Genomic DNA, 16,296 nt, shown 5'->3' with positions numbered 1-16,296 from the left:
TGTTGAGAGTGCTCCATACAGGAGCTGCTTTCCACCTAAACTTGAGAACTACCCAGAGTTCTCTGCTTTTCTTTTTTGCATAATTTATTCGTCACTCTATGCCTGAAAGGGTATTTCTTTGACTTATACTGGGTGCTCCCTTGTGTCTGGACAAAGCTATACCTCTCTGAAAAGCTCTCATTAGAGCGAAACACAGTGTCAGGGGTTGCTTTTACTCATTTCAGGTTGGCTTGGATGGTATTTTACTGATTCAAAGCTGTAATTCTGTGCCTGAAGTGGTAATTGGCTTTTGTCATTTTACAGCTCGGCAAGGACAGTGCTGTGCTAGTCCAATGCTTAAAGACTTTGCTGTACAAATGGCAAAAGACTTTGTCCTTTTCTATCTCTGTGTGGATGGCACTGTGCTAATCCCATGCTTAAAAACTTTGATAGAAAAACAGACATTTGAGGTGAGCATATCTAGAGTGTCGCTGGTGTTGAGAGTGCTCCATACAGGAGCTGCTTTCCACCTAAACTTGAAAACTACCCAGAGTTCTCTGCTTTTCTTTTTTGCATAATTTATTTATCACTCTATGCCTGAAAGGGTATTTCTTTGACTTATACTGGGTGCTCTCTTGTGTCTGGACAAAGCTATACCTCTCTGAAGGGCTCTTATTAGAGCGAAACACAGTGTCAGGGGTTGCTTTTACTCATTTCAGGTTGGTTTGGTTGGTATTTTACTGATTCTAAGCTGCAATACTGTGCCTGAAGTGGTAATTGGCTTTTGTCATTTTACAGCTCGGCAAGGACAGTACTGTGCTAGTTCTATGCTTAAAGACTTTGCTGTACAAATGGCAAAAGACATTGTCCTTTTCTATCTCGGCGTGGATGGCACTGTGCTAATCCCATGCTTAAAAACTTTGATAGAAAAACTGACATTTGAGGTGAGCAGATCTAGAGTGTCGCTGGTGATGAGAGTGCTCCATACAGGAGCTGCTTTCCACCTAAACTTGAGAACTACCCAGAGTTCTCTGCTTTTTTTTTTTGCATAATTTATTCATCACTCTATTCCTGAAAGGGTATTTCTTTGACTTATACTGGGTGCTCCCTTGTGTCTTGACAAAGCTATACCTCTCTGAAGAGCTCTAATTAGAGTGAAACACAGTGTCAGGGGTTGCTTTTACTCATTTCAGGTTGGCTTGGCTGGTATTTTACAGATTCAAAGCTGTAATACTATGCCTGAAGTGGTAATTGGCTTTTGTCATTTTACAGCTCGGCAAGGACAGTACTGTGCTAGTCCTATGCTTAAAGACTTTGCTGTACAAATGGCAAAAGACTTTGTCCTTTTCTATCTCGGCGTGGATGGCACTGTGCTAATCCCATGCTTAACAACTTTGATAGAAAAACAGACATTTGAGGTGAGCAGATCTAGAGTGTCGCTGGTGTTGAGAGTGCTCCATACAGGAGCTGCTTTCCACCTAAACTTGAGAACTACCCAGAGTTCTCTGCTTTTGTTTTTTGCATAATTTATTCGTCACTCTATGCCTGAAAGGGTATTTCTTTGACTTATACTGGGTGCTCCCTTGTGTCTGGACAAAGCTATACCTCTCTGAAGAGCTCTCATTAGAGCGAACCACAGTGTCAGGGATTGCTTTTACTCATTTTAGGTTGGCTTGGTTGGTATTTTACCGATTCAAAGCTGTAATACTGTGCCTGAAGTGGTAATTGGCTTTTGTCATTTTACCGTTTGGCAAGGACAGTACTGTGCTAGTCCTATGCTTAAAGACTTTGCTGTACAAATGGCAAAAGTCTTTCTCCTTTTCTATCTCGGCGTGGATGGCACTGTGATAATCCCATGCTTAAAAACTTTGATAGAAAAACAGACATTTGAGGTGAGCAGATCTAGAGTGTTGCTGGTGTTGAGAGTGCTCCATACAGGAGCTGCTTTCCACCTAAACTTGAGAACTACCCAGAGTTCTCTGCTTTTCTTTTTTGCATAATTTATTCGTCACTCTATGCCTGAAAGGGTATTTCTTTGACTTATACTGGGTGCTCCCTTGTGTCTGGACAAAGCTATACCTCTCTGAAGAGTGCTAATTAGAGCGAAACACAGTGTCAGAGGTTGTTTTTACTCATTTCAGGTTGGCTTGGTTGGTATTTTACTGATTCTAAGCTATAATACTGTGCCTGAAGTAGTAATTGGCTTTTGTCATTGTACAGCTCGGCAAGGGCAGTACTGTGCTAGTCCTATGCTTAAAGACTTTGCTGTCCAAATGGCAAAAGACTTTGTCCTTTTCTATTTCGGCGTGGATGGCACTGTGCTAATCCCATGCTTAAAAACTTTGATAGAAAAACAGACATTTGAGGTGAGAAGATCTAGAGTGTTGCTGGTGTTGAGAGTGCTCCATACAGGAGCTGCTTTCCACCTAAACTTGAGAACTACCCAGAGTTCTCTGCTTTTCTTTTTTGCATAATTTATTCGTCACTCTATGCCTGAAAGGGTATTTCTTTGACTTATACTGGGTGCTCCCTTGTGTCTGGACAAAGCTATACCTCTCTGAAGAGCTCTCATTAGAGCAAAACACAGTGTCAGGGGTTGCTTTTACTCATTTCAGGTTGGCTTGGTTGGTATATTACCGATTCAAAGCTGTAATACTGTGCCTGAAGTGGTAATTGGCTTTTGTCATTTTACAGCTCGGCAAGGACAGTACTGTGCTAGTCCTATGCTTAAAGACTTTGCTGTACAAATGGCAAAAGACTTTGTCCTTTTCTATCTCGGCGTGGATGGCACTGTGCTAATCTCATGATTAAAAACTTTGATAGAAAAACAGACATTTGACGTGAGCAGATCTAGAGTGTCACTGGTGTTGAGAGTGCTCCATACAGGAGCTGCTTTCCACCTAAATTTGAGAACTACCCAGAGTTCTCTGCTTTTCTTTTTTGCATAATTTATTTATCACTCTATGCCTGAAAGGGTATTTCTTTGACTTATACTGGGTGCTCTCTTGTGTCTGGACAAAGCTATACCTCTCTGAAGGGCTCTTATTAGAGCGAAACACAGTGTCAGGGGTTGCTTTTACTCATTTCAGGTTGGTTTGGTTGGTATTTTACTGATTCTAAGCTGCAATACTGTGCCTGAAGTGGTAATTGGCTTTTGTCATTTTACAGCTCGGTAAGGACAGTACTGTGCTAGTCCTATGCTTAAAGACTTTGCTGTACAAATGGCAAAAGACTTTGTCTTTTTCTATCTCGGCGTGGATGGCACTGTGCTAATCCCATGCTTAAAAACTTTGATAGAAAAACTGACATTTGAGGTGAGCAGATCTAGAGTGTCGCTGGTGATGAGAGTGCTCCATACAGGAGCTGCTTTCCACCTAAACTTGAGAACTACCCAGAGTTCTCTGCTTTTCTTTTTTGCATAATTTATTCATCACTCTATTCCTGAAAGGGTATTTCTTTGACTTATACTGGGTGCTCCCTTGTGTCTGGACAAAGCTATACCTCTCTGAAGAGCTCTAATTAGAGCGAAACACAGTGTCAGGGGTTGCTTTTACTCATTTCAGGTTGGCTTGGCTGGTAATTTACAGATTCAAAGCTGTAATACTGTGCCTGAAGTGGTAATTGGCTTTTGTCATTTTACAGCTCGGCAAGGACAGTACTGTGCTAGTCCTATGCTTAAAGACTTTGCTGTACAAATGGCAAAAGACTTTGTCCTTTTCTATCTCGGCGTGGATGGCACTGTGCTAATCCCATGCTTAAAAACTTTGATAGAAAAACAGACATTTGAGGTGAGCAGATCTAGAGTGTCGCTGGTGTTGAGAGTGCTCCATACAGGAGCTGCTTTCCACCTAAACTTGAGAACTACCCAGAGTTCTATGCTTTTGTTTTTTGCATAATTTATTCGTCTCTTTATGCCTGAAAGGGTATTTCTTTGACTTATACTGGGTGCTCCCTTGTGTCTGGACAAAGCTATTGCCTCTCTGAAGAGCTCTCATTAGAGCGAACCACAGTGTCAGGGATTGCTTTTACTCATTTCAGGTTGGCTTGGTTGGTATTTTACCGATTCAAAGCTGTAATACTGTGCCTGAAGTGGTAATTGGCTTTTGTCATTTTACAGTTTGGCAAGGACAGTACTGTGCTAGTCCTATGCTTAAAGACTTTGCTGTACAAATGGCAAAAGACTTTGTCCTTTTCTATCTCGGCGTGGATGGCACTGTGCTAATCCCATGCTTAAAAACTTTGATAGAAAAACTGACATTTGAGGTGAGCAGATCTAGAGTGTCGCTGGTGATGAGAGTGCTCCATACAGGAGCTGCTTTCCACCTAAACTTGAGAACTACCCAGAGTTCTCTGCTTTTATTTTTTGCATAATTTATTCATCACTCTATTCCTGAAAGGGTATTTCTTTGACTTATACTGGGTGCTCCCTTGTGTCTGGACAAAGCTAAACCTCTCTGAAGAGCTCTAATTAAAGCGAAACACAGTGTCAGGGGTTGCTTTTACTCATTTCAGGTTGGCTTGGCTGGTAATTTACAGATTCAAAGCTGTAATACTGTGCCTGAAGTGGTAATTGGCTTTTGTCATTTTACAGCTCGGCAAGGACAGTACTGTGCTAGTCCTATGCTTAAAGACTTTGCTGTACAAATGGCAAAAGACTTTGTCCTTTTCTATCTCGGCGTGGATGGCACTGTGCTAATCCCATGCTTAAAAACTTTGATAGAAAAACAGACATTTGAGGTGAGCAGATCTAGAGTGTCGCTGGTGTTGAGAGTGCTCCATACAGGAGCTGCTTTCCACCTAAACTTGAGAACTACCCAGAGTTCTATGCTTTTGTTTTTTGCATAATTTATTCGTCTCTCTATGCCTGAAAGGGTATTTCTTTGACTTATACTGGGTGCTCCCTTGTGTCTGGACAAAGCTATTGCCTCTCTGAAGAGCTCTCATTAGAGCGAACCACAGTGTCAGGGATTGCTTTTACTCATTTCAGGTTGGCTTGGTTGGTATTTTACCGATTCAAAGCTGTAATACTGTGCCTGAAGTGGTAATTGGCTTTTGTCATTTTACAGTTTGGCAAGGACAGTACTGTGCTAGTCCTATGCTTAAAGACTTTGCTGTACAAATGGCAAAAGACTTTGTCCTTTTCTATCTCGGCGTGGATGGCACTGTGATAATCCCATGCTTAAAAACTTGGATAGAAAAACAGACATTTGAGGTGAGCAGATCTAGAGTGTCGCTGGTGTTGAGAGTGCTCCATACAGGAGCTGCTTTCCACCTAAACTTGAGAACTACCCAGAGTTCTCTGCTTTTCTTTTTTGCATAATTCATTCATCACTCTATTCCTGAAAGGGTATTTCTTTGACTTATACTGGGTGCTCCCTTGTGTCTGGACAAAGCTATACCTCTCTGAAGAGCTCTAATTAGAGCGAAACACAGTGTCAGGGGTTGCTTTTACTCATTTCAGGTTGGCTTGGTTGGTATTTTACCGATTCAAAGCTGTGATACTGTGCCTGAAGTGGTAATTGGCTTTTGTCATTTTACAGCTCGGCAAGGACAGTACTGTGCTAGTCCTATGCTTAAAGACTTTGCTGTACAAATGGCAAAAGACTTTGTCCTTTTCTATCTCGGCGTGGATGGCACTGTGCTAATCTCATGATTAAAAACTTTGATAGAAAAACAGACATTTGACGTGAGCAGATCTAGAGTGTCACTGGTGTTGAGAGTGCTCCATACAGGAGCTGCTTTCCACCTAAATTTGAGAACTACCCAGAGTTCTCTGCTTTTCTTTTTTGCATAATTTATTCGTCACTCTATGCCTGAAAGGGTATTTCTTTGACTTATACTGGGTGCTCCCTTGTGTCTGGACAAAGCTATATCTCTCTGAAAAGCTCTCATTAGAGCGAAACACAGTGTCAGGGGTTGCTTTTACTCATTTCAGGTTGGCTTGGTTGGTATTTTACTGATTCAAAGCTGTAATACTGTGCCTGAAGTGGTAATTGGCTTTTGTCATTTTACAGCTCGGCAAGGACAGTGCTGTGCTAGTCCAATGCTTAAAGACTTTGCTGTACAAATGGCAAAAGACTTTGTCCTTTTCTATCTCTGCGTGGATGGCACTGTGCTAATCCCATGCTTAAAAACTTTGATAGAAAAACAGACATTTGAGGTGAGCATATCTAGAGTGTCGCTGGTGTTGAGAGTGCTCCATACAGGAGCTGCTTTCCACCTAAACTTGAAAACTACCCAGAGTTCTCTGCTTTTCTTTTTTGCATAATTTATTTATCACTCTATGCCTGAAAGGGTATTTCTTTGACTTATACTGGGTGCTCTCTTGTGTCTGGACAAAGCTATACCTCTCTGAAGGGCTTTTATTAGAGCGAAACACAGTGTCAGGGGTTGCTTTTACTCATTTCAGGTTGGTTTGGTTGGTATTTTACTGATTCTGAGCTGCAATACTGTGCCTGAAGTGGTAATTGGCTTTTGTCATTTTACAGCTCGGCAAGGACAGTACTGTGCTAGTTCTATGCTTAAAGACTTTGCTGTACAAATGGCAAAAGACTTTGTCCTTTTCTATCTCGGCGTGGATGGCACTGTGCTAATCCCATGCTTAACAACTTTGATAGAAAAACAGACATTTGAGGTGAGCAGATCTAGAGTGTCGCTGGTGTTGAGAGTGCTCCATACAGGAGCTGCTTTCCACCTAAACTTGAGAACTACCCAGAGTTCTCTGCTTTTGTTTTTTGCATAATTTATTCGTCACTCTATGCCTGAAAGGGTATTTCTTTGACTTATACTGGGTGCTCCCTTGTGTCTGGACAAAGCTATACCTCTCTGAAGAGCTCTCATTAGAGCGAACCACAGTGTCAGGGATTGCTTTTACTCATTTTAGGTTGGCTTGGTTGGTATTTTACCGATTCAAAGCTGTAATACTGTGCCTGAAGTGGTAATTGGCTTTTGTCATTTTACCGTTTGGCAAGGACAGTACTGTGCTAGTCCTATGCTTAAAGACTTTGCTGTACAAATGGCAAAAGTCTTTCTCCTTTTCTATCTCGGCGTGGATGGCACTGTGATAATCCCATGCTTAAAAACTTTGATAGAAAAACAGACATTTGAGGTGAGCAGATCTAGAGTGTTGCTGGTGTTGAGAGTGCTCCATACAGGAGCTGCTTTCCACCTAAACTTGAGAACTACCCAGAGTTCTCTGCTTTTCTTTTTTGCAAAATTTATTCATCACTCTATGCCTGAAAGGGTCTTTCTTTGACTTATACTGGGTGCTCCCTTATGTCTGGACAAAGCTATACCTCTCTGAAGAGCACTCATTAGAGTGAAACACAGTGTCAGGGGTTGCTTTTACTCATTTCAGGTTGGCTTGGTTGGTATTTTACCAATTCAAAGCTGTAATACTGTGCCTGAAGTGGTAATTGGCTTTTGTCATTTTACAGCTCGGCAAGGACAGTACTGTGCTAGTCCTATGCTTAAAGACTTTGCTGTACAAATGGCAAAAGACTTTGTCCTTTTCTATCTCGGTGTGCATGGCACTGTGCTAATCCCATGCTTAAAAACTTGGATAGAAAAACAGACATTTGAGGTGAGCAGATCTAGAGTGTCGCTGGTGTTGAGAGTGCTCCATACAGGAGCTGCTTTCCACCTAAACTTGAGAACTACCCAGAGTTCTCTGCTTTTCTTTTTTGCATAATTTATTCGTCACTCTATGCCTGAAAGGGTATTTCTTTGACTTATACTGGGTGCTCTCTTGTGTCTGGACAAAGCTATATCTCTCTGAAGGGCTATTATTAGAGCGAAACACAGTGTCAGGGGTTGCTTTTACTCATTTCAGGTTGGCTTGGTTGGTATTTTACTGATTCTAAGCTGCAATACTGTGCCTGAAGTGGTAATTGACTTTTGTCATTTTACAGCTCGGTAAGGACAGTACTGTGCTAGTCCTATGCTTAAAGACTTTGCTGTACAAATGGCAAAAGACTTTGTCTTTTTCTATCTCGGCGTGGATGGCACTGTGCTAATCCCATGCTTAAAAACTTTGATAGAAAAACTGACATTTGAGGTGAGCAGATCTAGAGTGTCGCTGGTGATGAGAGTGCTCCATACAGGAGCTGCTTTCCACCTAAACTTGAGAACTACCCAGAGTTCTCTGCTTTTCTTTTTTGCATAATTTATTCATCACTCTATTCCTGAAAGGGTATTTCTTTGACTTATACTGGGTGCTCCCTTGTGTCTGGACAAAGCTATACCTCTCTGAAGAGCTCTAATTAGAGCGAAACACAGTGTCAGGGGTTGCTTTTACTCATTTCAGGTTGGCTTGGCTGGTAATTTACAGATTCAAAGCTGTAATACTGTGCCTGAAGTGGTAATTGGCTTTTGTCATTTTACAGCTCGGCAAGGACAGTACTGTGCTAGTCCTATGCTTAAAGACTTTGCTGTACAAATGGCAAAAGACTTTGTCCTTTTCTATCTCGGCGTGGATGGCACTGTGCTAATCCCATGCTTAAAAACTTTGATAGAAAAACAGACATTTGAGGTGAGCAGATCTAGAGTGTCGCTGGTGTTGAGAGTGCTCCATACAGGAGCTGCTTTCCACCTAAACTTGAGAACTACCCAGAGTTCTATGCTTTTGTTTTTTGCATAATTTATTCGTCTCTCTATGCCTGAAAGGGTATTTCTTTGACTTATACTGGGTGCTCCCTTGTGTCTGGACAAAGCTATTGCCTCTCTGAAGAGCTCTCATTAGAGCGAACCACAGTGTCAGGGATTGCTTTTACTCATTTCAGGTTGGCTTGGTTGGTATTTTACCGATTCAAAGCTGTAATACTGTGCCTGAAGTGGTAATTGGCTTTTGTCATTTTACAGTTTGGCAAGGACAGTACTGTGCTAGTCCTATGCTTAAAGACTTTGCTGTACAAATGGCAAAAGACTTTGTCCTTTTCTATCTCGGCGTGGATGGCACTGTGCTAATCCCATGCTTAAAAACTTTGATAGAAAAACTGACATTTGAGGTGAGCAGATCTAGAGTGTCGCTGGTGATGAGAGTGCTCCATACAGGAGCTGCTTTCCACCTAAACTTGAGAACTACCCAGAGTTCTCTGCTTTTATTTTTTGCATAATTTATTCATCACTCTATTCCTGAAAGGGTATTTCTTTGACTTATACTGGGTGCTCCCTTGTGTCTGGACAAAGCTAAACCTCTCTGAAGAGCTCTAATTAAAGCGAAAAACAGTGTCAGGGGTTGCTTTTACTCATTTCAGGTTGGCTTGGCTGGTAATTTACAGATTCAAAGCTGTAATACTGTGCCTGAAGTGGTAATTGGCTTTTGTCATTTTACAGCTCGGCAAGGACAGTACTGTGCTAGTCCTATGCTTAAAGACTTTGCTGTACAAATGGCAAAAGACTTTGTCCTTTTCTATCTCGGCGTGGATGGCACTGTGCTAATCCCATGCTTAAAAACTTTGATAGAAAAACAGACATTTGAGGTGAGCAGATCTAGAGTGTCGCTGGTGTTGAGAGTGCTCCATACAGGAGCTGCTTTCCACCTAAACTTGAGAACTACCCAGAGTTCTATGCTTTTGTTTTTTGCATAATTTATTCGTCTCTCTATGCCTGAAAGGGTATTTCTTTGACTTATACTGGGTGCTCCCTTGTGTCTGGACAAAGCTATTGCCTCTCTGAAGAGCTCTCATTAGAGCGAACCACAGTGTCAGGGATTGCTTTTACTCATTTCAGGTTGGCTTGGTTGGTATTTTACCGATTCAAAGCTGTAATACTGTGCCTGAAGTGGTAATTGGCTTTTGTCATTTTACAGTTTGGCAAGGACAGTACTGTGCTAGTTCTATGCTTAAAGACTTTGCTGTACAAATGGCAAAAGACTTTGTCCTTTTCTATCTCGGCGTGGATGGCACTGTGATAATCCCATGCTTAAAAACTTTGATAGAAAAACAGACATTTGAGGTGAGCAGATCTAGAGTGTCGCTGGTGTTGAGAGTGCTCCATACAGGAGCTGCTTTCCACCTAAACTTGAGAACTACTCAGAGTTCTCTGCTTTTCTTTTTTGCATAATTTATTCGTCACTCTATGCCTGAAAGGGTCTTTCTTTGACTTATAATGGGTGCTCCCTTACGTCTGGACAAAGCTATACCTCTCTGAAGAGCTCTCATTAGAGCGAAACACAGTGTCAGGGATTGCTTTTACTCATTTCAGGTTGGCTTGGTTGGTATTTTACCAATTCAAAGCTGTAATACTGTGCCTGAAGTGGTAATTGGTTTTTGTCATTTTACAGCTCAGCAAGGACAGTACTGTGCTAGTCCTATGCTTAAAGACTTTGCTGTACAAATGGCAAAAGACTTTGTCCTTTTCTATCTCGGCGTGGATGGCACTGTGTTAATCCCATGCTTAAAAACTTTGATAGAAAAACAGACATTTGAGGTGAGCAGATCTAGAGTGTCGCTGGTGTTGAGAGTGCTCCATACAGGAGCTGCTTTCCACCTAAACGTGAGAACTACCCAGAGTTCTCTGCTTTTCTTTTTTGCATAATTTATTCGTCACTCTATGCCTGAAAGGGTATTTCTTTGACTTATACTGGGTGCTCTCTTGTGTCTGGACAAAGCTATATCTCTCTGAAGGGCTCTTATTAGAGCGAAACACAGTGTCAGGGATTGCTTTTACTCATTTCAGGTTGGCTTGGTTGGTATTTTACCGATTCAAAGCTGTAATACTGTGCCTGAAGTGGTAATTGCCTTTTGTCATTTTACAGTTTGGCAAGGACAGTACTGTGCTAGTCCTATGCTTAAAGACTTTGCTGTACAAATGGCAAAAGACTTTGTCCTTTTCTATCTCGGCGTGGATGGCAGTGTGCTAATCCCATGCTTAAAAACTTTGATAGAAAAACAGACATTTGAGGTGAGCAGATCTAGAGTGTCGCTGGTGTTGAGAGTGCTCCATATAGGAGCTGCTTTCCACCTAAACTTGAGAACTACCCAGAGTTCTCTGCTTTTCTTTTTTGCATAATTTATTCGTCACTCTATGCCTTAAAGGGTATTTCTTTGACTTATACTGGGTGCTCCCTTGTGTCTGAACAAAGCTATACCTCTCTGAAGAGCTCTAATTAGAGCGAAACAGAGTGTCAGGGGTTTATTTTACTCATTTCAGGTTGGCTTGGTTGGTAATTTACCGATTCAAAGCTGTAATACTGTGCCTGAAATGGTAATTGGCTTTTGTCATTTTACAGCTCGGCAAGGACAGTACTGTGCTAGTCCTATGCTTAAAGACTTTGCTGTACAAATGGTAAAAGACTTTGTCCTTTTCTATCTCGGCGTGGATGGCACTGTGATAATCCCATGCTTAAAAACTTTGATAGAAAAACAGACATTTGAGGTGAGCAGATCTAGAGTGTCGCTGGTGTTGAGAGTGCCCCATATAGGAGCTGCTTTCCACCTAAACTTGAGAACTACCCAGAGTTCTCTGCTTTTCTTTTTTGCATAATTTATTCATCACTCTATGCTTGAAAGGGTATTTCTTTGACTTATACTGGGTGCTCCCTTGTGTCTGGACAAAGCTATACCTCTCTGAAGGGCTCTTATTAGAGCGAAACACAGTGTCAGGGGTTGCTTTTACTCATGCCAGGTTGGCTTGGATGGTATTTTACTGATTCTAAGCTGCAATACTGTGCCTGAAGTGGTAATTGGCTTTTGTCATTTTACAGCTCGGCAAGGACAGTACTGTGCTAGTCCTATGCTTAAAGACTTTGCTGTACAAATGGCAAAAGACTTTGTCCTTTTCTATCTCGGCGTGGATGGCACTGTGCTAATCCCATGCTTAAAAACTTTGATAGAAAAACTGACATTTGAGATGAGCAGATCTAGAGTGTCGCTGGTGATGAGAGTGCTCCATACAGAAGCTGCTTTCCACCTAAACTTGAGAACTACCCAGAGTTCTATGCTTTTGTTTTTTGCATAATTTATTCGTCTCTCTATGCCTGAAAGGGTATTTCTTTGACTTATACTGGGTGCTCCCTTGTGTCTGGACAAAGCTATTACCTCTCTGAAGAGCTCTCATTAGAGCGAACCACAGTGTCAGGGATTGCTTTTACTCATTTCAGGTTGGCTTGGTTGGTATTTTACCGATTCAAAGCTGTAATACTGTGCCTGAAGTGGTAATTGGCTTTTGTCATTTTACAGTTTGGCAAGGACAGTACTGTGCTAGTCCTATGCTTAAAGACTTTGCTGTACAAATGGCAAAAGACTTTGTCCTTTTCTATCTCGGCGTGGATGGCACTGTGATAATCCCATGCTTAAAAACTTTGATAGAAAAACAGACATTTGAGGTGAGCAGATCTAGAGTGTCGCTGGTGTTGAGAGTGCTCCACACAGGAGCTGCTTTCCACCTAAACTTGAGAACTACCCAGAGTTCTCTGCTTTTCTTTTTTGCATAATTTATTCATCACTCTATGCCTGAAAGGGTATTTCTTTGACTTATACTGGGTGCTCCCTTGTGTCTGGACAAAGCTATACCTCTCTGAAGAGCTCTAAATAGAGCGAAACACAGCGTCAGGAGTTCCTTTTACTCATTTCAGGTTTGCTTGGTTGGTAATTTACCGATTCAAAGCTGTAATACTGTGCCTGAAGTGGTAATTGGCTTTTGTCATTTTACAGCTCGGCAAGGACAGTACTGTGCTAGTCCTATGCTTAAAGACTTTGCTGTACAAATGGTAAAAGACTTTGTCCTTTTCTATCTCGGCGTGGATGGCACTGTGATAATCCCATGCTTAAAAACTTTGATAGAAAAACAGACATTTGAGGTGAGCAGATCTAGAGTGTCGCTGGTGTTGAGAGTGCTCCATATAGGAGCTGCTTTCCACCTAAACTTGAGAACTACCCAGAGTTCTCTGCTTTTCTTTTTTGCATAATTTATTCATCACTCTATGCTTGAAAGGGTATTTCTTTGACTTATACTGGGTGCTCCCTTGTGTCTGGACAAAGCTATATCTCTCTGAAGGGCTCTTATTAGAGCGAAACACAGTTTCAGGGGTTGCTTTTACTCATGCCAGGTTGGCATGGTTGGTATTTTACTGATTCTAAGCTGCAATACTGTGCCTGAAGTGGTAATTGGCTTTTGTCATTTTACAGCTCGGCAAGGACAGTACTGTGCTAGTCCTATGTTTAAAGACTTTGCTGTACAAATGGCAAAAGACTTTGCCCTTTTCTATCTCGGCGTGGATGGCACTGTGCTAATCCCATGCTTAAAAACTTTGATAGAAAAACTGACATTTGAGGTGAGCAGATCTAGAGTGTCACTGGTGATGAGAGTGCTCCATACAGGAGCTGCTTTCCACCTAAACTTGAGAACTAACCAGAGTTCTCTGCTTTTCTTTTTTGCATAATTTATTCATCACTCTATTTCTGAAAGGGTATTTCTTTGACTTATACTGGGTGCTCCCTTGTGTCTGGACAAAGCTATACCTCTCTGAAGAGCTCTAATTAGAGCGAACCACAGTGTCAGGGATTGCTTTTACTCATTTCAGGTTGGCTTGGCTGGTATTTTACCGATTCAAAGCTGTAATACTGTGCCTGAAGGGGTAATTGGCTTTTGTCATTTTACAGTTTGGCAAGGACAGTACTGTGCTAGTCCTATGCTTAAAGACTTTGCTGTACAAATGGCAAAAGACTTTCTCCTTTTCTATCTCGGCGTGGATGGCACTGTGATAATCCCATGCTTAAAAACTTTGATAGAAAAACAGACATTTGAGGTGAGCAGATCTAGAGTGTTGCTGGTGTTGAGAGTGCTCCATACAGGAGCTGCTTTCCACCTAAACTTGAGAACTACCCAGAGTTCTCTGCTTTTCTTTTTTGCATAATTTATTCGTCACTCTATGCCTGAAAGGGTCTTTCTTTGACTTATACTGGGTGCTCCCTTATGTCTGGACAAAGCTATACCTCTCTGAAGAGCTCTCATTAGAGTGAAACACAGTGTCAGGGGTTGCTTTTACTCATTTCAGGTTGGCTTGGTTGGTATTTTACCAATTCAAAGCTGTAATACTGTGCCTGAAGTGGTAATTGGCTTTTGTCATTTTACAGCTCGGCAAGGACAGTACTGTGCTAGTCCTATGCTTAAAGACTTTGCTGTACAAATGGCAAAAGACTTTGTCCTTTTCTATCTCGGTGTGGATGGCACTGTGCTAATCCCATGCTTAAAAACTTGGATAGAAAAACAGACATTTGAGGTGAGCAGATCTAGAGTGTCGCTGGTGTTGAGAGTGCTCCATACAGGAGCTGCTTTCCACCTAAACTTGAGAACTACCCAGAGTTCTCTGCTTTTCTTTTTTGCATAATTCATTCGTCACTCTCTGCCTGAAAGGGTATTTCTTTGACTTATACTGGGTGCTCTCTTGTGTCTGGACAAAGCTATATCTCTCTGAAGGGCTATTATTAGAGCGAAACACAGTGTCAGGGGTTGCTTTTACTCATTTCAGGTTGGCTTGGTTGGTATTTTACTGATTCTAAGCTGCAATACTGTGCCTGAAGTGGTAATTGGCTTTTGTCATTTTACAGCTCGGTAAGGACAGTACTGTGCTAGTCCTATGCTTAAAGACTTTGCTGTACAAATGGCAAAAGACTTTGTCCTTTTCTATCTCGGCGTGGATGGCACTGTGCTAATCCCATGCTTAAAAACTTTGATAGAAAAACTGACATTTGAGGTGAGCAGATCTAGAGTGTCGCTGGTGATGAGAGTGCTCCATACAGGAGCTGCTTTCCACCTAAACTTGAGAACTACCCAGAGTTCTCTGCTTTTCTTTTTTGCATAATATAGTCATCACTCTATTCCTGAAAGGGTATTTCTTTGACTTATACTGGGTGCTGTCTTGTGTCTGGACAAAGCTATACCTCTCTGAAGAGCTCTAATTAGAGCGAAACACAGTGTCAGGGGTTGCTTTTACTCATTTCAGGTTGGCTTGGCTGGTATTTTACAGATTCAAAGCTGTAATACTGTGCCTGAAGTGGTAATTGGCTTTTGTCATTTTACAGCTCGGCAAGGACAGTACTGTGCTAGTCCTATGCTTAAAGACTTTGCTGTACAAATGGCAAAAGACTTTGTCCTTTTCTATCTCGGCGTGGATGGCACTGTGCTAATCCCATGCTTAAAAACTTTGATAGAAAAACAGACATTTGAGGTGAGCAGATCTAGAGTGTCGCTGGTGTTGAGAGTGCTCCATACAGGAGCTGCTTTCCACCTAAACTAGAGAACTACCCAGAGTTCTATGCTTTTGTTTTTTGCATAATTTATTCGTCTCTCTATGCCTGAAAGGGTATTTCTTTGACTTATACTGGGTGCTCCCTTGTGTCTGGACAAAGCTATTGCCTCAATGAAGAGCTCTCATTAGAGTGAACCACAGTGTCAGGGATTGCTTTTACTCATTTCAGGTTGGCTTGGTTGGTATTTTACCGATTCAAAGCTGTAATACTGTGCCTGAAGTGGTAATTGGCTTTTGTCATTTTACAGTTTGGCAAGGACAGTACTGTGCTAGTCCTATGCTTAAAGACTTTGCTGTACAAATGGCAAAAGACTTTGTCCTTTTCTATCTCGGCGTGGATGGCACTGTGATAATCCCATGCTTAAAAACTTTGATAGAAAAACAGACATTTGAGGTGAGCAGATCTAGAGTGTCGCTGGTGTTGAGAGTGCTCCACACAGGAGCTGCTTTCCACCTAAACTTGAGAACTACCCAGAGTTCTCTGCTTTTCTTTTTTGCATAATTTATTCATCACTCTATTCCTGAAAGGGTATTTCTTTGACTTATACTGGGTGCTCCCTTGTGTCTGGACAAAGCTAAACCTCTCTGAAGAGCTCTAATTAAAGCGAAACACAGTGTCAGGGGTTGCTTTTACTCATTTCAGGTTGGCTTGGCTGGTATTTTACAGATTCAAAGCTGTAATACTGTGCCTGAAGTGGTAATTGGCTTTTGTCATTTTACAGCTCGGCGAGGACAGTACTGTGCTAGTCCTATGCTTAAAGACTTTGCTGTACAAATGGCAAAAGACTTTGTCCTTTTCTATCTCGGCGTGGATGGCACTGTGCTAATCCCATGCTTAAAAACTTTGATAGAAAAACAGACATTTGAGGTGAGCAGATCTAGAGTGTCGCTGGTGTTGAGAGTGCTCCATACAGGAGCTGCTTTCCACCTAAACTTGAGAACTACCCAGAGTTCTATGCTTTTGTTTTTTGCATAATTTATTCGTCTCTCTATGCCTGAAAGGGTATTTCTTTGACTTATACTGGGTGCTCCCTTGTGTCTGGACAAAGCTATTGCCTCAATGAAGA

This window comes from Triturus cristatus, chromosome 3_1, assembly GCF_964204655.1.
Source record: "Triturus cristatus chromosome 3_1, aTriCri1.1, whole genome shotgun sequence".
In the NCBI taxonomy this organism is placed as follows: Eukaryota; Metazoa; Chordata; class Amphibia; order Caudata; family Salamandridae; genus Triturus; species Triturus cristatus.
The sequence above is the reverse complement of the archived record's forward strand: the minus strand, read 5'-3'. Positions refer to the sequence as shown.